The sequence below is a fragment of the Somniosus microcephalus genome, unplaced genomic scaffold (genome assembly GCF_052327205.1).
Source record: "Somniosus microcephalus isolate GS21.2 unplaced genomic scaffold, FLI_Smic_1.0 scaffold74, whole genome shotgun sequence".
Lineage (NCBI taxonomy): Eukaryota > Metazoa > Chordata > Chondrichthyes > Squaliformes > Somniosidae > Somniosus > Somniosus microcephalus.
This window is the reverse complement of record NW_028225261.1, coordinates 535,604-557,326: the sequence shown is the minus strand read 5'-3', so window position 1 is coordinate 557,326 and position 21,723 is coordinate 535,604. Positions and strand designations below refer to the sequence as shown.

The following is a 21,723-nucleotide window of genomic DNA, read 5'->3' as shown; positions in this document are numbered from 1 at the left end:
TCGGAGTCGTAAGTCTTGCAGACATTATACATACCATGAGCTCCAACTTAAGTGCGCCAACGAAAGAGTGCACTCGAATTTGGACACAGGGACAGATTCTCCTTTGAATCCATATAAATGGAGAATGTATGTTTATTATGTCTAGATTCATTCTAATGTATGCAAATGTCTAATTTGGGTCATTGACCCGTAATCTTCTTATACTGTCTGACGTTAAAACTATAAAGTAAGATAATTAGAATTAAGCCATTGTAGTAGTGATCTCCTTACTGGACTATAGAATACTGTCCACAACAGAGACCACATCTCACATATATCTAGAGAACTGTGAAGGGGTTACATCTGTATCTAACCCGTGCTGTTCCTGCCCTGGGAGTGTTTGATGGGACAGTGTAGAGGGAGCTTTACTCTGTATCTAACCCATGCTGTACCTGCCCCAGGGGTGTTTGATGGGACAGTGTAGAGGGACCTCTACTCTGTATCTAACCCGTGCTGTACCTGCCTTGGGAGTGTTTGATGGTTCATTGCAGAGGGAGTTTTATTGTGTATATAACCCGTGCTGTACCTGCCCTGGGAGTGTTTGATGGGACAGTGTAGCGGGAGCTTTATTCTGTATCTAACCCGTGCTATACCTGCCCTGGGAGTGTTTGATGGGACAGTGTAGAGGGAGCTTTACTCTGTATCTAACCCATGCTGTACCTGCCCTGGGAGTGTTTGATGGGACAGTGTAGAGGGAGCTTTACTCTGTATTTTACCCGTGCTGTACCTGAACTGGCAGTGTTTGATGGGACAGTGTAGAGGGAGCTTTACTCTGTATCTAACTCATGCTGTACTTGTCCTAGGAGTGCTTGATGGGAAAGTGTAGGGGCTGCTTTACTCTGTATCTGACCCATGCTGTCCCTGCCCCAGGGGTGTTTGATGGGACGGTGTAGAGGGACCTTTACTCTGTATCTAACCCGTGCTGTACCTGCCCTGGGGGTGTTTGATGGGACAGTGCAGAGGGAGCTTTACTCTGTATCTAACCCGTGCTGTAGCTGCCCTGGGAGTGTTTGATGGGACAGTGTAGTGGGAGCTTTACTCTGATTCTAACCCATGCTGTTCCTGCCTTGGGAGTGTTTGATGGGACATTGTAGAGGGAGCTTTACGCTGCATATAACCCATGCTGTACCTGCCCTGTGAGTGTTTGATGGGACAGTGTAGAGGGAGATTTATTCTGTATATAACCCGTGCTGTACCTGCCCTGGCAGTGTTTGATGGGGCAGTGTACAGGGAGCTTTACTCTGTATCTAATGCGTGCTGTACCTGTCCTGGTAGTGTTTGGTGGGACAGTGTAGAGGGAGCTTTACTCTGTACCTAACCCGTGCTGTACCTGCCCTGGGAGTGTTTGATGGGACAGTGTAGAGGGAGCTTTACTCTGTATCTAACACGTGCTGTACCTGCCCTGGGAGTGTTTGATGGGACAGTGTAGAGGGAGCTTTACTCTGTATATAACCCGTGCTGTACCTGCCCTGGGAGTGTTTGATGGGACAGTGTAGAGGGAGCCTTACTCTGCATATAACCCATGCTGTACCTGCCCTGGCAGTGTTCGATGGGGCAGTGTAGAGGGAGCTTCACTCTGTATCTAACCCATGCTGTACCTGCCCTGGGAGTGTTTGATGGGAAAGTGTAGAGGGAGCTTTACTCTGTATCTAACCTGTGCTGTACCTGCCCTGGGAGTGTGTGCTGGGGACAGTGTAGAGGGAGCTTTACTCTGTATCTAACTCATGCTGTACCTGCCCTGGGAGTGTTATATAGGACAGTGTAGCGGGAGCTTTACTCTGCATCTAACCCGTGCTGTACCTGCCCTGGGAGTGTTTGATGGGACAGTGTAGAGGTAGCTTTACTCTGTATCTAACCCGTGCTGTACCTGCCCTGGGAGTGTTTGATGGGACAGTGTCGAGGGAGCTTTACTCACCCTGCTTGTTATATCCTGATGAACTCTTAGTAAAATTGCAATTTAGCTCCATTTGTCCATGTTTGGATCAAGGTTTGTAATGAGGTCGGCGGTGGGATTCGATCCCGGGACTCTCTGACTCAGAGGCGAGGGCACTGCCCGCCCCGCCCCCGTTTGTTGCTCATTCGTTGGCCAAGAGGCTGCTGAGTGACATGCGGGTTATCCAATGGCGAGCCGCGGCGCTGAGGGTGGGCGGGACTCTAACCCGGGACCCTGTGACTCGGAGGCGAGGGCGCTGCTCACTGAGCCATTGGCTGACAATTGGAGCCGGGCTCCCGCCCCGCCCCTCCACCGTTTGTTGCTCATTCATTGGCCAAGAGGCTGCTGAGTGACATGTGGGTTATCCAATGACGAGCGGCGGCGCTGAGGGTTGGCGGGGCCTAGAAGGACGGGGAGGAAAGCGGCGCCGCCATTTTCTGCCTCGCCGCTCCGGGCGCCCTCCCCTCGGTGCGGTGGTTTGATGGGGCGGGGGGGGGCGGCCGGCCGCTGGGGTAATGTTCTCCGCTGCTCAGCGGCGACCCCGATCAGGGCGATGGATGCTTTCCGTCCGGTGGTTGGAGATAATTAAAGCGCCGTTTCCCGTCTACCGCCGCCATTTTCCTCGCAGCCAAGCAGCCCTGCCCGGCCCTCCCGGGCGCTGATTGGACAGCTTCACCTGGCTGCCTCCTGATTGGCCCCTGGGGACACGTGGGTGGCGCTGGGGAGACTACAAGTCCCAGAGGCCTCGGCGCGGAGGTCGGGCTCCCATTGGCTGAGCCCTGACCCCGCCCATTGAGGGCGGCAGACAAGCACTTGACCGAAGAAAGGGGTCAGAGTCCCCGCTGTTGCCACCATGCACCCTGCACTGTTGACTGGCAAAGTGGCCCTGGTGACTGCCTCCACCCGGGGCATTGGGCTGGCCATCGCCCGGCGCCTGGCCCGGGATGGGGCCCGGGTGGTCATCAGCAGCCGCAAGCAGGCCAACGTGGACAGTGCCCTGGGCCAGCTGCGGGCCGAGGGGCTGGAGGTCTCGGGCACCGTCTGCCACGCGGGCAAGCGGGCGGACCTGGAGGAGCTTGTCGGTGGGACACTGAGGCGCCACGGAGCCATCGACATCCTGGTCTGCAACGCCGCTGTCAACCCCTTCGCCGGGAGGACCCTGGACTGCCCGGAGGAGGCCTGGGACAAGATCTTCGAGGTCAACGTCAAGGCCCCCTTCCTCTTGGCCCAGCTGGTGGTGCCACACATGGAGCGGCAAGGTGGGGGCTCCATCGTGCTGGTGAGCTCCGCCGCCGGCTACCAGCCCTTCCCCGCCATCGGGCCCTACAGCGTCAGCAAGACAGCGCTGCTGGGCCTGACCAAGGTGCTGGCCAACGAGCTGGGGCCCGCCAACATCCGGGTCAACTGCCTGGCCCCCGGCATCATCAAGACCGACTTCAGCTCCGCCCTGTGGTCAGATGAGGGCTCACGCCGGCGGTTCGAGAAGAGCATCGCCATGCGCCGGATTGGTGAGCCGGAGGAGTGCGCCGGTACAGTCTCCTTCCTCTGCTCGCAGGACGCCACCTACATCACTGGGGAGACCATCGTGGTGGGCGGAGGCTTTCACTGCCGGCTCTGAGCCGACGGGTCGACATTCGAGCTGGGACGCTCTCGATGCTTCTCAATCCAGCTGCCTTCCGGGATCATTCATCGTTCCCCTCAACTCTGTAATCCTCTGCAGCCCTACAACTGTCTGAGTTCTCTGCGTTCTTCCTACATTGGCCCTCTTGCGCATCCCCCACTTCCTTCACCCCTCCCCATCTCTGTAACCTTCTCCGGCGGCCCCACAACCCTGCGCTCCTCTAATTCTGGCCTCTTGTGCATCCCACACTTCCTTCGCCCCTCCATCAACGGCCGTGCCTTCAGCTCTCCCGGCCCTAAGATCTGGAATCCCCTCCCTAAACCTCTCTACTTCTCTCTCCTCCGTTAAGATGCTCATTTAAACCTACCTCCATGGCCAACCTGTCCAAATATTTCCTTGTGTGGCTCGGGGTCAAGTTTGTGTCTGGTTGACGCTCCTGTGAAGCGCCTTGGGACATTGTGCTATGTTAAAGGCGCTATATAAATTCGTCATGTTGTATATGTGACTCCAGTCTCGCAACAACATTGTTGACTCTTAATTACCATCTGAAGTGGACTAGTCAGCAACTCAGTTGTATCAAACCTTTACAACGATGAAGGTCCACCACCACCTTCTTGGGCCAACTGGGGAATGGGGAAATAAATGCCGGCCTTGCCAGTGACACTCATTTCTCACGAATGAACTAATAGAAAAAACTTGTGGCATTGCTTGGCCGAACTTGGCAATTCTTTCTTCGTGTGTCAACTGCAACTGGAGAGCGGTATCAAGATGCCCAGCAAATAATCACAATCAAAGTGTGGATTCTGCAGGAGGTGTCCTGTCAATAAAATCTAGAAACCATTGAACACGATTCCTGTCGTTTTCATTCTCGCAATTCTATCTGGAGATGCAGAAAGAAAAGAACGACTTGCATTTCTATAGCGCCTTTTGTTAAGCAACCTCCTTTCCCCTCTGGCTCACAACAACACGTTTCCAGTAAGCACGAGACTTCGTAGTGGAGTATAAGGAACAGACATTACTGTGCATCAATAAAGGTGATCGGTCATCACAGAGAGTGACTTTACCCGTTTCTGGATCTTTCGAGTACACTCTGGCAAACTGTTGAAAACCATGCTCCTTTATACACCATAATATATTTTAACTACATCAAAGGAAAATGACAAAATAACCTGGCCCAGAAATTCGGGTCTCCACGGGTGAGTACGTGCTGGGTACTCACCCGTAGGCCCAACGGAAGTGCCGGTTTCATGCATGCGTCGGCGGGAAACCTGAGCGGCAGAGCGGGGTATAAAAGTCCCCAGAGACCAGGTAAGGCCTCACAGCATCGGCGGGAAACCTGAGCGGCAGAGCGGGGCTATAAAAGGCCCCAGAGACCAGGTAAGGCCTCACGGCGCCGGCGGGAATCCTGAGTGGCAGAACGGGGCTATAAAAGGCCCCAGAGACCAGGTAAGGCCTCACAGCGTCGGTGGGAAACTCAAGCGGCAGGGCGGGGCTATAAAAGTCCCCAGAGACCAGGTAAGGCCTCACAGCGTCGGCGGGAAACCTGAGCGGCAGAGCGGGGCTATAAAAGTCCCAGAGACCAGGTAAGGCCTCACAGCATCGGCGGGAATCTCGAGCGGCAGAGCGGGGCTATAAAAGTCCCAGAGACCAGGTAAGGCCTCACAGCATCGGCGGGAGTCTCGAGCGGCAGAGCGGGGCTATAAAAGTCCCAGAAACCAGGTAAGGCCTCACAGCATCGGCGGGAATCTCGAGCAGCAGAGCGGGGTATAAAAGTCCCAGAGACCAGGTAAGGCCTCACAGCGTCGGCGGGAATCTCGAGTGGCAGAGCGGGGCTATAAAAGTCCCAGAGACCAGGTAAGGCCTCACAGCATCGGCGGGAATCTCGAGTGGCAGAGCGGGGCTATAAAAGTCCCAGAGACCAGGTAAGGCCTCACAGCATCGGCGGGAATCTCGAGTGGCAGAGCGGGGCTATAAAAGTCCCAGAGACCAGGTAAGGCGTACCAGTCTCCAGTCTCCAGTCTGGAAGGAGAGAGGTAAAAAGTAATCCAAGTGTGACGTCACCAGAAAGTGGGTAAGTGATTGGTTGGTAAGTATTTCTCCCTTTTAAGCTTAAATCTCTTTGGTTTATAGTTTCTAAGGTGTGATATTCACCATCTAGAATCGGGGCAGAGGGTATTTAAAAACAATATTAATAAATTTAATTAATTACATAGAATGGGAGATCAGGTGATGTATTGCTGCTGCAATATGTGGGAGCTGGTGAACACCATTGATGCTCACGGTGATCACATTTGCAGTAAGTGTTGGCTGCTCGAGGAACTCCGGCTCCGTGTTGAAGAGCTGGAGTCCGAGCTTCAAACACTGAGACACATCAGGGAGGGGGAGAGTTACCTGGACTCTGTGTATCACGAGGTAGTCACACCAATTAGATTAATTAATTCAGATGTAGTCCGTGGCCAGGGTCAGGATGGTGTGACTAGAAGTGAGGCAGGTACGGGGATCCAGGAGGTAGTGTTGGAGGAGCCGCAGCCCTTGCACTTGTCCAACAGGTTCGAGGCTCTTACTCTCTGTGGGGATGGGAGCAGGGACTGCAGGGAGGATGAGCAACCTGGCCACAGCACCGTGGAGCAGGGGGCCATTCAAGTGGGGGGAGTTAAAAGAAATGTTGTGGTAGGGGATAGTATCGTTAGGGGGATAGATAGAGTTCTTTGCAGCCGAGAGCGAGAGTCCCGAAGGCTGTGTTGCCTGCCCGGTGCCAGGGTTAAGGACATCTCCTCTGGACTGGAGAGAAACTTGGAGTGGGAGGGGGAGGATCCAGTTGTCGTGGTCCATGTTGGTACCAACGACATAGATAGGACAAGGAAGGAGGTTCTGCTGAGGGAGTTTGAGCAGCTAGGGGCCAAATTAAAAAGCAGAACCACAAGGGTAATAATTTCTGGATTATTACCTGAGCCACGAGCGAATTTGGCTAGGACAAATAAAATTAGAGAGTTAAATGCGTGGCTCAAAGACTGGTGTGGGAGAAATGGGTTTTGCTTCCTGGGACACTGGCACCAGTACTGGGGCAGGAGGGAGCTGTTCCGTTGGGACGGGCTTCACTTGGCCAGTGCTGGGACTAGAGTCCTGGCGGATCATATAACTAGGGCTGTAGAGAGGGCTTTAAACTAACTAGTGTGGGGGAGGTTCCTAGAGAGCAAATAATAAAAATGACAACAGAGAAGGTCATAGACTTAGGTAGCAGTGGGGAAATTAAAAACCAGAGCGTGTCAGGAAGGGGCAGAAGGTATGGAGTAAAAGGTAAAGTAATAAAAAGGGCAAAAGCAGGAACTAAGTGTCACAAAACATCTTTGAAAGTTCTCTATCTGAATGCACGTAGCATTCGTAACAAAATAGACGAGTTAATGGCACAAATAACTACATATGGGTATGATCTTGTGGCCATTACAGAAACATGGCTGCAGGGTGACAATGCCTGGGAATTAAACATACCAGGTTATTTTAACGATCAGGAAGGACAGGCAGGAAGGAAGGGGAGGTGGGGTGGCTATGTTAATAAAGGAAGGAATCACTGTAATACAGAGAAATGATATTGGGTCAAAAGATCAGGATAATGAAACAGTTTGGGTGGAGGTAAGGAATAATAACGGGAAAAAAACACTAGTGGGCGTAGTCTATAGGCCTCCGAACAGTGGCATCTCTGTTGGACGGAGTACTAATCAGGAAATAGTTGAGGCTTGTAATAAGGGAACATCTATAATTATGGGGGATTTTAACTATCATATTAATTGGACAAATCAAATTGGGCAGGGCAGCCTTGAGGATGAGTTCATTGGATGTATTAGGGATGGGATTCTTGAGCAGTATGTAACTGAACCGACCAGGGGGCAAGCAACCTTAGATCTGGTCCTGTGTAACGAGACGGGATTAATTAAAAATGTCCTAGTAAAGGATCCCCTTGGAATGAGTGACCATAACATGGTTGAATTCCATATTCAATTAGAGGGTGAGAAGGTTGGATCTCAAACAAGCGTGCTAAGCTTGAATAAAGGAGACTATGAAGGTATGAGAGCGGAATTGAGTAGAGGGGATTGGGAAAATAGATTAAAGGGTAAGACGATACATGATCAGTGGTGTACATTTAAGGAGTTATTTTACAACTTCCAAAAAATATATATTCCACTGAGAAGAAAAGGGTATAAAAGAAAAGACAGCCATCCGTGGATAAGTAAAGAAATTAAGGATAGTATTCGACTAAAAACATGGGCATATAAGGTAGCCAAATCTAGTGGGAGGATAGAGGATTGGGAAAACTTTAAAAGACAGCAAAAAATAACAAAAACATTGATTAAGAAAGGGAAGAGAGATTATGAAAGTAAATTAGCAAAAAATATAAAAACAGATAGTAAGAGTATTTATAGTTATATAAAAAGAAAAAGGGTGGCTAAAGTAAATGTTGGTCCCTTAGAGGATGAGACCGGGAAATTAATGCTGGGAAATATGGAGATGGCAAAAACACTGAATGAATATTTTATATCAGTCTTTACGGTAGAAGACACTAAGAATATCCCAACACTGGACAAACAGGGGGCTATGGGAGGGGAGGAGCTAAACATGATCAAAATCACTAAGGAAGTGGTACTCGGTAAAATAATGGGACTCAAGGCGGATAAATCACCTGGACCTGATGGCTTACATCCTAGGGTCTTGAGGGAAGTGGCGGTCGCGATTGTGGATGCATTGGTAATAATTTTCCAAAACTCCCTGGACTTGGCAAAGGTCCCGGCAGACTGGAAAACTGCTAATGTAACACCCTTATTTAAAAAGGGCAATAGACAGAAGGCTGGAAACTATAGACCGGTTAGCCTAACATCTGTGGTAGGTAAAATTTTGGAGTCCATTATTAAGGAGACAGTAACAGGACATTTGGATAATCATAATTTAATAGGACAAAGTCAGCATGTTGTTATGAAGGGTAAGTCATGTTTGACAAATTTGCTGGAGTTCTTTGAGGAAGTAACGTATAGGGTGGATAAAGGGGAACCAGTGGACGTAGTGTATTTAGACTTCCAAAAGGCATTTGACAAGGTGCCACACAAAAGATTATTGCTTAAGATAAAAAATTACGGGATTGGGGGTAATATTCTGGCATGGATAGAGGATTGGCTATCTAACAGAAGGCAGAGAGTTGGGTTAAATGGTTCATTCTCAGACTGGCAATCAGTAACTAGTGGTGTTCCGCAGGGGTCAGTGCTGGGTCCCCAACTCTTTACAATCTATATTAACGATTTGGAGGAGGGGACCGAGTGTAACATAGCAAAGTTTGCAGATGATACTAAGATGGGAGGGAAAGTAGTGAGTGAGGAGGACATAAAAAACCTGCAAGGGGACATCGACAGGCTAAGTAAGTGGGCAGAGATTTGGCAGATGGAATACAATACTGGAAAGTGTAAGGTTATGCACTTTGGCAGGAAAAATCGTAGAGCGAGTTATTATCTTAATGGCAAGAAACTGGAAAGTACTGAAGTACAAAGGGATCTGGGGGTCCTGGTGCACGAAACTCAAAAGGTTAGTATGCAGGTGCAGCAAGTGATTAAGAAGGCCAATGGAATGTTGGCTTTTGTAGTGTCCGTGTGTAGATAAAGACACTGAAGACAGGAGTTGGTTCATAGGTATTTACTAAGCAAGTCTGGGCGGGGGGGGTTCTAAAGGATATACACAATACATAGGCTTATATAGCCCAAGTGGCAATTACCGGCATTACGCACACCTGGGGCTCTTAAAGGCACATACACCACAATTGCTCTTAAAGGCACATACACCACAATTCCTCCCCTTCTAGCTAACTAGTACATCATATTTTAAGTAATTATTAATTACATGTTATATGCAAAATAATATACATTGCTGTATTAATTAATTATAAGTTAGTCTCTCAGGAGGCTTCCTGACTCGGTCCGGATAACGCCTCGGGGGTGTAGTAGTTTCTGGTGGTGTAGTAGGTTCTTCTGGCAAGGCTGATTCGGCTTGAAGGCCAGTGTCGGGTTCATCGGGTTCCAGTATCACCGGATCGGAGGTGGATATGGGTATCTCTGCTTCATCGTTAGATGTATAGCGTGGTGGTGTAGGTTGTCCCTTTTCGGATGACTTGATGATTTGGTCAGCATGGCGCCTTATTATGCTTTCTCCGATGTCCACGGTATACATCAGTGGTCCTAGTCGTGTGCAGATAGTTCCAGGCTGCCATTTCTCGGTACGGTAGTCCCGGGCCAAAACCGGTTGGCCTATCTGGAAGACCCTAGTTGGCCTTTCATTCATGCCCTGAAACTGCCGGTTCTCCACGTCCCTTCGGATGTTCGGCTTGACCAAATCCAGCCGGCATCTTAGGTTTCTATTGTAGAACATCATGGCGGGAGTTTGGTTTGTAACCATATGTGTTGCATTCCTATATGCAAATAAGAAGTTATCCACCTTGTGCTGAAGTTTTATGTCTTCATTACCCATGGCCTTTATGGCCTTCTTAAAGGTCTGGACAAACCTTTCAGCCAATCCATTGGTGGCGGGATGGTGTGGGGCGGACGTGTAGTGCTTTACCCCATTGTTCTTTAAGAACTTTCTGAATTCTTCGGACACAAATTGCGGTCCATTATCAGAACATATCTGTTCCGGCAGCCCATTCCTGGCAAATATGGTCCTTAATACTGTGATGGTTTTTTCCGTGGTGGTGGAGGACATCTTTATTACCTCCGGCCACTTGGAGTGTGCATCAACTGCGATTAAGAACATTGAGTCCATAAATGGACCAGCAAAGTCGATGTGCACCCTTTGCCAGGGAGATGAGGGCCACTCCCATGGATGTAGAGGGGCCTGTGGCGGAGCATTTTGGACCTTCTGGCATCCTAGGCAGCTCTTGGTCATGTCTTCGATGTCTCCATCGATACCTGGCCACCATACAAACACCCTAGCTAGGTTCTTCATTTTCACTCCACCCAGATGCCCCTTGTGAAGCTCCTTTAGCACTTTATCCTGGAGTTTGGGTGGAATCACCACTCTGGATCCACACATCAAGGTTCCTCGGCACACTGACAGCTGTTCTCTTCTTTGCGAGAATGCTGGCAACAGTGGTTCGCCATGTGCTGGCCATCCCTTCATTGTTAAATCGTAGACCCGTGAGAGAGTCGGGTCATTTCTGGTCTCCCTTTCAATGGCAGAATTTGTCACCGGTAGACATTCCACTATGGTAGAGTGGAATATCTCTACTGGGTCTACTGTAGGTGCCTCTTCTATCGTTGGCAATGGCAGGCGCGATAAACCATCAGCATTCCCATGCTGTTTTGACCCTTTGTATTCAATGTTGTATTGGTGTGCCCCTAGAAAAAGGGACCACCTCTGTAGTCTTTGTGCCGTCATAATGGAGACACCTTTCTTAGGGTTGAATATGGAGATGAGGGGTTGATGGTCAGTCAGCAAGGTAAATTTTTGTCCGTGTAGGTAATGGTTGAATTTCTTCACTCCCCATACCAGGCTGAGTGCTTCCCTGTCTATCTGGGAATAGTTACGCTCAGCTGAGTTCAATGAGCGTGACGCAAAAGCTATCGGCCGTTCCGAGCCATCAGGGAATCTATGGGACACTACCGCTCCTATGCCGTAAGGGGATGCATCGCACGCCAGTCTGATTGGTAGTGATGGGTTGTAATGAGCCAAAACTTTCTCGGATGTGATTAAGTCTTTACATTTATGGAAGGCACGTTTACAGTCTTCGTTCCATTTCCAAATCACTCCTGTGTGTAGAAGATCATTAAGAGGGTGTAGAATAGTTGATAAGCTCGGGAAAAATTTATGATAGTAATTTATTAATCCCAGGAATGACCTCAATTGTGAAACATTTTCAGGTGCTGGGGCTTTTATAACTGCTTCAATTTTTTCAGGTGACTTATGCAACCCTTCCTTATTAATTATGTGGCCACAATATGATATCTGATTTTGGAAAAATTCGCACTTGGGGCGATTTGCTCGTAGGCCCCGTTCTTTCAGCCTAGTGAGCACCTGCTCCAAATTGGCAAGGTGCTCATTGTCGTTTTCTCCTGTTATAAGGATGTTGTCTAGGTAGCATTGAGTCCCCGGAATCCCTTGCAGGACTTGCTCCATAGCTCTTTGCCAGATAGCTGGAGCTGATGCTACTCCAAAAACCAGTCGATTGTACTGGTACAGGCCTTTGTGTGTGTTTATTGTGAGATACTTTTTAGAGGTCTCCTCAACCTCCATCTGTAGATATGCCTGTGCCAAGTCAATTTTTGTGAAACGTTTTCCTCCGGATAGTGAGGCGAAAATATCTTCTATCCTCGGAAGAGGATACTGTACCATGTGAAGGACCGGGTTTACAGTCACCTTAAAGTCCCCACAGATGCAAATTTTTCTCTGTTCCTCAGAGTTATTTTTCAATGCTTTTTTCATGACTGGAACGATGGGTGTTGCCCATTCGCTCCAATCTATTTTGGATAATACGCCTGCCTTTTCCAAATTCTCCAGGACTGCCGGACGTATTGCGTATGGCACCGGTCTTGCCTTAAAAAATGTTGGAATTACTGCATCTCCCACTTTTATTGAGGCGGTGATGCCTTTCAAGGTTCCTAGTTTCTCTTGAAACACTTCTTTGGCGTTGGCCAAGATGTCTTTTAATCGTTCAGGTATGATGTCATCCTTGTTTTTTTCCTTACTGGTCACCGTCAGTGCCTGAATGGAGTGCCAGTCTAAATGTATCTTCCTTATCCATTCACGTCCCAACAACGGTGGACCACCATCTTGTAGAATGTATAAATACAACTTTTGTATTTCTTTGCCGTTGTATACCACAGGCACCTTTATTTTTCCTTTGGGGTATACTTTCTGCCCCGTATATGTTTTTAAGATAATGGATGTGTCTTTTAGAGGCATATGCGAAAATAGCCTCTCGTAATCTCGTCGATTTATTACGGTTAGAGCTGATCCTGTATCTAGCTCCATTTTAACTGGGGACCCTGCTATTATGAGGGTAACCCAAATGGTCTGGTAATCTTCATTGACAATTACATTATGTAATTTGAGAGAGCTTAGTCTCTTGTTCCCGGAGTCGCTATCGCTCTTCTGGTCTTTGGAGCTACTGTCCGTCATCATTTGTACCTTTTTGTGCTTTTCCTTATTGATTCTTTTCCCGTTAGTGGATTTTTTATTTTCAGATTGGCATACACGTGGAATGTGTCCCATCTTTCCGCATCGCCTGCATGCTTTTTCTTTGAACCAGCAATCCCTCTGGTCATGGTTGGATCTGCCGCAGCGATAACTTCTCTTGAAACCCCGTGTTATTTCATGGGTGCCGAAGTCCTGTGGCCTTTGGTGTATCTTTGCCGCTCCTATTGCACTGAAAGCCTTGTCCAGTGTTAAATCTTTTCCAGAAGATACCTTTTTTTGTGTTTCTACACTTAGGGGATCGCAGATGAATTTGTCTTGCAGAGAATCTGCCAGTCCTGCCTCGAATTGGCAGTGTAGGGTATCAACAATCTCCTCAAAATTCTTGTCCATCGGTTCGGCTGGAGTGATTAAGTTGCGTAACAGCTTGTATGTTTCTGCGCCCACTAGATCCAGAAGCACTGAAGCTTTTTTTTCATCTTCTATTCCATTTGCGGTGCAAAACACCTCCACTCTTTCTACATATGTGGTCCAATTCTCTATCTTGTTATCAAAAACATCAATATTGCCAAAGTTAGGCTCTGTTTCGTTATCAAAAGCATCAATATTGCCAGACTTAGGCATTTCAAAAAAAAGATATGGCGCTTCCCGCGCTTTTTTTTTTTCTTCTGTAGCAACGATATGGCGCTTCCTGCACTTTCCCGCCGCTGCTACCGATAACAACGCTGTTTTACTGTGGCTTCCATTTATTCACTGTTGGAGACTCGTTCCCGATGGAGGTCTAAACGCTGACCTGCTTGCCGCGCCGGCTGTCTCCCGAGTGCACCCTCCCAGTCCGTTATTGCTTGCCTCCGATTTCGCTGCCTGTCTCAGCTGTGGAGCCCGATGCTGGAGCCCCAGCCTGACGCCCAGGAAGGATTAGCGCAGTACCTGCCACCAGCTTGGACATCTGGTGAAACCACAGTTTCTATAACTTCCTTGAATCTTCTGGACGCTGGAGGAATCGATGTCCTTGAGGTGCTGCCGAATTGCAGGTAAGTCCGTTTCCACTTCGTCGCCACTGCAGTGTCCGTGTGTAGATAAAGACACTGAAGACAGGAGCTGGTTCATAGGTATTTACTAAGCAAGTCTGGGGGGGGGGGTTCTAAAGGATATACACAATACACAGGCTTATATAGCCCAAGTGGCAATTACCGGCATTACGCACACCTGGGGCTCTTAAAGGCACATACACCACAATTGCTCTTAAAGGCACATACACCACAGCTTTCATTGCTAGGGGGATAGAATATAAAAATAGGGAGGTATTGCTTCAGTTGTACAAGGTATTGGTGAGACCGCACCTGGAATACTGCGTACAGTTTTGGTGTCCATACTTAAGAAAGGACATACTTGCTCTCGAGTCAGTACAAAGAAGGTTCACTTGGTTAATCGAGGGGATGGACATATGAGGAGAGGTTGAGTAGATTGGGACTCTACTCATTGGAGTTCAGAAGAATGAGAGGCGATCTTATTGAAACATATAAGATTGTGAAGGGGTTGGATCGGGTGGATGCGGGGAAGATGTTCCCGATGATGGGTGAAACTAGAACTAGGGGGCATAGTCTTAGAATAAGGGGCTGCTCTTTCAAAACTGAGATGAGGAGGAACTACTTCACTCAGAGGGTGGTAGGTCCATGGAATATGCTGCCCCAAAAAGCTGTCGAAGCTACATCATTACATAAATTTAAAACAGAAATAGACAGTTTCCTAGAAGTAAAGGGAATTAAGGGTTACGGGGAGCGGGCAGGAATTTGGACATGAGTCTAGGTTCGGATCGGTCATGGCCCTGTGGGTAGCGAAGCGGGCCCAGGGGCCGTGTAGCCTGATCCTGCTCCTATTTCGTGTGTCTAATTCTGTTAGATTCAGGAGATGGTTCTGTGATAGTGGATTGGCGGTTAGGATCAGATCAGCCATGATCTTATTGAATGGCGGAGCAGGCTCGAGGGGCCAATTGGCCTACTCCTGCTCCTATTTCTTATGTTCTTATGTTCTTATGCACTGCGCGTACGCGGGAAACCGGAACTTCCGTTCCCTTAAAGGAAGGGGTTCAGAGGTCGAACGCGTGCGCCGGAGAGGCAGCGCGTGCGCCTGGAACTTCCGTTTTTTCTCCAGGTTTCTCCGGGAAGGTAAGTCTCCAGGAGTTACACATGTGAAAAGCAGTCGCAAGGCCTGCTTTTAACAAGGTAAGTGGTGAATTAATTAAAATTAGAACATTTTTTCCACAGGTTTATTATTTTTAAATACTTTAAAGAAAGGTAAGTTTATTTTTAGCACTGTTAGAAAATGTAATTAATTTTTTCAAAAATTTAAATTATTGTTTAAAATAGTTATTTTATGTAATTTATAGTTATTTTAAAAATGTGATGTTTTTCTAAAAATGTATTTGAAGTTTTAGTGATGTTTTGGGGCTTATAGTATTTATAGTTTTGACAGCTCTTCCTGTCAAATTTATGAATGGGCTACCATTGGCTCTCCATGGCCCACGTGATCCCAGGGGATGGTTCAAACTAACTGCGTCCCCGGGATACGCAAGCACTGCACGCCGGCAGTTGGAGGAGGCCCAGGATCGGAATCCCACGCGGGCCCACAGCACAATGGCCGGCGTGCTAGGTAAGTGCAGGTCGGAGGCTTGCACCCACGGGAAGCCTCCGACCCAAATTTCTGGGCCAAACATATCTATTTCCCAAATCCTTTGAAAACAGACTACATGTCCAGCTCCACCCAAAGTGACTCCCACTGATGCTGTGTAACCAGGGGCGTAAACCGTCTCCAGGTGACATCAGAAAGGAGCCAGGGACCATGTCACAAAGCAACCCAAATCCCTCCCACTCTAGGTATTACAGAGTCACATGACCAGGCTTTGCTCCTGGTGTGCAGTCTCACTGGGCATGAACGCAGGTTGTACAATCAGTCCCGTCTCCAACCCTGCTCCCGCGTACTGAGACTCCAGGCAGGGAGCACTGACTCCCAAAATTACCACTGATAAATTCTCCCTCCCATCCTCTGAATGTGAGGTCCCACTATTCAAAGGCCCCCATTTCAACCTCTTGCTTTATACTCCAGAAAGTCTCCCCTGAAATTCATCGGCCTTTGAGTGCAGAAGGAGAAATGTTTGTTCTGTCTGTGGGAAAAGTTTTCAAACATCAGTGTGACTGGAAAAGCACCGACACACACACACCCACCCGAGTGAGAGTGTTCCAGTGCACTGACTGTGGAAAGAGGTTTAACCAGTTACACAGCCTGAAAAATCATTGCACCATTCACAGTGGGGAGAAACCGTACATGTGTTCTGTGTGTGGACGAGGCTTCAACTGATTGTCCAACCTGGAGAGACACAAGGACACCCGCACCACGGAGAAACGGTGGAAATGTGGGGACTGTGGGAACGGATTTGATCGCCCATCCCAGCTGAAATCTCATCAACGCAGTCTCACTGGAGAGAGGCCGTTCACCTGCTCCGAGTGTGGGAAGGGATTTACTCTGTTTTCCAGACTCCACTTACACCAGTGAGTTCACATTGGGGAGAGACCTTTTAAATGCTGTGACTGTGGGAACTGCTTTAAAATCTCTGCGGATCTAATTAAACAGCAGCTTGTTCACACTGATGAAAGACCGTTGAGTTGCACTCAGTGCGAGAAGAGCTTCAGGCAGTCATCTCACCTCATTCAACACCAGCGAATTCACACGGGGGAGAGGCCGTTCACCTGCTCTGTGTGTGGGAATGGATTCACTTCTGCATCCAACCTGCTGAGACACCAGCGAGTTCACACTGGGGAGAGGATATTCACCTGCTCTGTGTGTGGGAAGGGATTCACTCAGTCCTCCAACCTGCCGAGACACCAGTGAGTTCACACTGGGGAGAGGCCGTTCATCTCCTCCGTGTGTGAGAAGGGATTCAGTCGACCATCTCACCTGCTGAGACACCAGCAAGTTCACAAGTGACTGGAGGGGTTAGATTCTGATGTTAATCACATCCTTTGTTTGTTTGTGCTGATGTTAATAACCCCTATAACTGGGCTGGAGTTTAAGTTTCTGGATATCTGTCAAACCAGTTTTGGTGTAAACACATCCTGTGTTGTGTTCTTTATTTCTATAAGATAGGAGGAGACGAATTGATGTCCTTTCTCTTTCCAGATTATTTCAGTTTTTCTACCTTCAGTTACTCTCATGGACAAGTCCCAGCTCCCCATACCTTCCAGAGTGCCTCTCCTAGCCTTGGGATCCAGGGAAGGTGTCTGTTTTGGTGTAAATTTATTTATAAGTACTTCCAGAAGACATTTGATAAAGTCCCACACAAGAGACTGTTATCTAAGGTAGAAGCCCACGGAAATGAGGGCAAATTATTGACCTGGTTAGGAAATTGACTGAGTGGCAGGAGACGGAGAGTAGGGTTAATGGGCCGGACTCCAATTGGCAGGATGTGACGAGTGGTGTCCCGCAGGGATCTGTGCTGGGGCTCAACTATTCACTGTGTTTATTAACGACTTAGATGATGGCATAGAACGTCATATATCCAAATTTGCCAATGACACAAAGATAGGTGGCATTGCAGGCAGTTTGGATGAAAGCATAAAATTACAAAGGGATATTGACAGATTAAGTGAATGGCAAATGGATTTCAATGTAGGCAAATGTGAGATCATCCACTTTGGACCTAAAAAGGATCGAACAGGGTCCTTTCTAGTGGAGGTCCAAAGAGACTCGGGGGTCGAGGTACAGAGATCATTCAAATGTCATGAACAGGTACAGAGAATAATCAGAAAGGCTAATGGAATGCTGGCCTTTCTATCTGGAGGACTAGAATAGAAGGGAGGAGAAGTTATGCTGCAGCTACACAGAACCCTGGTGAGACCACACCTGGAGCACTGTGAGCAGTTCTGGGCACCTCACCTGTCACTTTAATTCTCCGCTCCACTCCCTCTCTGTCCTCGGCCTCTTACACTGTTCCAACGAAGCTCAACGTAAGCTCGAGGAACAGCACCTCATCTTTCGATCAGGCACTTTACAGACTTCTAGACTCAACATAAAAGATAGGAGCAGGAGTAGGCCATTCGGCCCCTCGAGCCTGCTCCGCCATTCAATGCGATCATGGCTGATCATCCAAATTCAGTACCTGGTCCCTGCTTTCTCCCCATACCCCTTGACCACTTTAGCCTTAAGAAATATATCAAACTCCTTCTTGAATATATTTAATGTATTGGCCTCCACTGCCTTCTGTGGTAGAGAATTCCACAGGTTCACCACTCTCTGGGTGAAGAAATTCCTCCTCATTTCTGTCATAAATTGCCTACCCCTTATCCTTAGACTGTGACTCCTGGTTCTGGACTCCCCGACCATCGGGAACATCCTTCCTGCATCTAGTCTGTCCAGTCCTGTCAGAATTTTATAAGCTTCAATGAGATCCCCTCTCATTCTTCTAAACTCCAGCGAGTACAAGCCCAGTCGACCCAATCTCTCCTCATACGTCATTCCTGCCATCCCAGGTATCAGCCTGGTGAATCTTCGCTGATCTCCTTCCATGGCAAGAACATCCTTCCTCAGATAAGGTGACCAAAACTGCACACAATACTCAAGATGTGGTCTCACCAAGGCCCTGTACAACTGCAGCAAGACATCCTTGTTCCTGTACTCAAACCCTCTCACTACGAAGGCCAACATACCATTTGCCTTCTTAACCTCCTGTTGCACCTGCATGCTTACCTTCAGCGACTGGTGCACAAGGACACCCAGGTCTCGTTGCACTTCTCCTTCTCCCAATCTATTGCCATTCAGATAATAATCTGCCTAACTGTTTTTGCCACCAAAGTGGATAACCTCACATTTATCCACATTATATTGCATCTGCCATACTTTTGCCCAATCACCCAACCTGTCCAAATCATCCTGGAGTTTCTCGGCATCCTCCTCACAGCACACACGCCCACCCAGCTTTGTGTCGTCTGCAGATTTGGAGATATTACATCTAGTTCCCTTCTCTAGATCATTAATATATATTGTGAATAGCTGGGGTCCAAGGACCGATCCCTGCAGTACCCCACTAGTCACTGCCTGCCACTTGGAAAAAGACCCGTTTATTCCAACTCTTTGCTTTCTGTCTGCCAACCAGTTCTCTATCCAAGTCAATACCTTGCCCCCAATCCCATGTGCCTTAACTTTACACGCTAATCTCTTATGCGGGACCTTATCGAAAGCCTTCTGAAAGTCCAAATACACCACATCCACTGGTTCTCCCTTATCTATTTTACCAGTTACATCTTCAAAAAATTCCAGTAGATTAGTCAAGCATGATTTACCTTTTGTAAATCCAAGTTGACTTTGTCTGATCCTGTCACTGTTTTCCAAGTGCTCTGCTATTACATCTTTTATAATTGACTCTCGCATTTTCCCCACTACCGATGTCAGGCTTACCCGTTTTCTCTCTGCCACCTTTTTTGAATAGTGGGGTAACATTAGCTACCCTCCAATCCATGGGTACTGTTCCAGATTCCATTGAATGTTGGAAGATGATCAGCAATGCATCTACTATTTCTAGGGCCACTTCCTTAAATACCCTCGGATGTAGATTATCAGGCCCTGGGGATTTATTGGCCTTCAATCCCATCAATTTCCCTAACACCATTTCCCTACAAATGCTGATTTCTTTCAGTTCCTCCCTTTCATCCGACCCTATATTCTCCAACATCTCTGGGAGGTTATTTGTGTCCTCATTTGTGAAGACAGAACCAAAATATGTATTTAATTGGTCAGCCATTTCTTTGTTCCCCATTATAAATTCCCCTGATTCTGACTGCAAGGGACCTACGCTTGACTTCACCAATCTTTTTCTCTTCACATATCTATAAAAGCTTTTACAGTCAGTTTTTATGTTCCCTGCAAGCTTACTCTCATATTCTATTTTCCCTTTCTTGATTAATCCCTTTGTTGAATCCTAAACTGCTCCCAATCCTCAGGTTTACTGCTTTTTCTGGCCAATTTATATGTCCTCTCCTTGGATCTTATGCTATCCCTAATTTCCCTTGTTAGCCATGGTTGAGTCACCATTTTTGTTTTATTTTTATGCCAAACTGGGATGAACAAATTCTGTAGTTCATCCATGCGGTCTTTGAATGTTTGCCATTGCCTATCCACCGTCAACCCTTTGAGTGACATTCCCCAATCAATCCTACCCAACTCACACCTCAGAAGTTATGCTGAACCTTTATAAAGCGCTAGTTAGGCCACAACTGGAGTATTGCGTCCAGTTCTTGTCACCGCCCTTTAGGAAGGATGTGAAGGCCATTGAGAGGGTGTAGAGGAGATTTACCAGAATGGTTCCGGGGATGGGGGATCTTCGCTACAAGGACAGGTTGGAAAAGCTGGATTTGTTGTCATTAGAGTAAAAGAGGTTGAGGGGTGATTTGATAGAGCTGTGCAAGATTATGACGGGTTTGGATAGGCTAGACGGGGAAAGGCTGTGCCCACTAGTTGATGGTACAAGGACTAGGGGACACAGATTTAAGGTTTTGGGTAAGAGATACAGGGGCCTGTGAGGAAAAACTTTTTTACGCAGCGAGTGGTGATGACCTGGAACTCGCTGCTGACGGAAGTGGTGGAAGCGGAGACATTCAATGTTTTCAAGGGGAGACTGGATAGGCACTTGAGGGAAATAAACTTGCAGGGCTACGGGGGATAGAGCGGGGGAATGGGACTGACTGGATTGCTCTACAGAGAGCTGGCATGGACTCGATGGGCCGAATGGCCTCCTTTTGTGCCGTTATGACTCTGTGACCTCTACCAACTAGAAGGACAAGGGCAGCAGGTGCATGGGAACACCACTACCTCCAAGTTCCCTTCCATGTTACACACCATCCTGACTTGGAAGTATATCGCCGATCCTTCATCTTCGCTGGGTCAAAATCCTGGAACTCGCCCCTGAACGGCATTGTGGGAATACCTTCACCACATGGACTGCAGCAGTTCAAGAAGGCGGCTCACCACCACTTTCTCAAGGGCAATTAGGGATGGGCAATAAATGCTGTTATTACCAGCGACACCCAGATCCCATGAACAAATTTTAAAAAACTACGTCCCTCATTTTGTCCGTATATTTTCCTTTCCTGCTCTTTCTCTTCTTGCCTTTCCTCTCCACATCTCTCTCTAATTGGCTGCTACATTACATTCCTACATGACCACATGTCACAAGTCCTGCAATTGCTGCACAGCGCTTGGAGATGTCCTGAAATTGTGAAAGGTGCTGTATATATTCAAGATCTTTCTTTCTTCTTACTTATCTTCTCCTCTCCTGTCTCATTTTTGAAATGTCAATGTTTCTTATCATCACTCACTTTCTCCTCAAATTCTTTTCTTCTCATCTCCTTCGTTTGTCTCTTTCTTACTTTGATCTTTAGTTTTTCTTTCCTTGTCTCTCATTTATTTCTAATGTCCTGTTTCGCTTCCCTTATTACTCTCACTATTACCTCAATGCTAATCAATCGGGGGGAAACTCTCCACTGGCTGGAGTCAGACCGAGCACAAAGGAAGATGGTTGTGGTGGTTGGAGGTCAATCATCACAGCCCCAGGATATCGCTGCAGGAGTTCCTCAGGGCAGTGTCCTCGGCCCAACCATCTTCAACTGCTTCATCAATGACCTTCCCTCCAACATAAGGTCAGAAGTGGGGATGTTCGCTGATAACTGCACAGTATTCAGTTCCATTTGCAACTCCTCAGATAATGAAGCCGTCCATGCCCGCATGCAACAAGACCTGGACGACATTCAGGCTTGGTGTTGTGTATTTTGAATGTGTATTAGAATTGTCCCACATGGGATACCGTAGTGGTGATTTGCAATGCACTATGGGAAATGTAGTGCATTGAGTGAAGAAGCACATTGTAAATAAAATGGCCATTAACTAAACTCTCCACCCCGGAGTCCTCCTTAATTGTTAT

The 21,723-nt window shown here is 47.8% G+C and overlaps 1 protein-coding gene and 2 pseudogenes across 1 annotated transcript in view; all 3 read left to right on the top strand.

Moving 5' to 3' along the window:
• Positions 1 to 21,723, top strand: part of LOC147083134 (uncharacterized) — a 274,211-nt gene that overhangs the window by 79,256 nt on the left and 173,232 nt on the right. The gene's annotated exons all lie outside the window — the stretch shown is intronic.
• On the top strand, positions 2,395 to 4,438 carry LOC147083138 (dehydrogenase/reductase SDR family member 4 pseudogene; annotated as a pseudogene).
• LOC147083137 (uncharacterized) lies at positions 15,705 to 16,821 on the top strand (annotated as a pseudogene).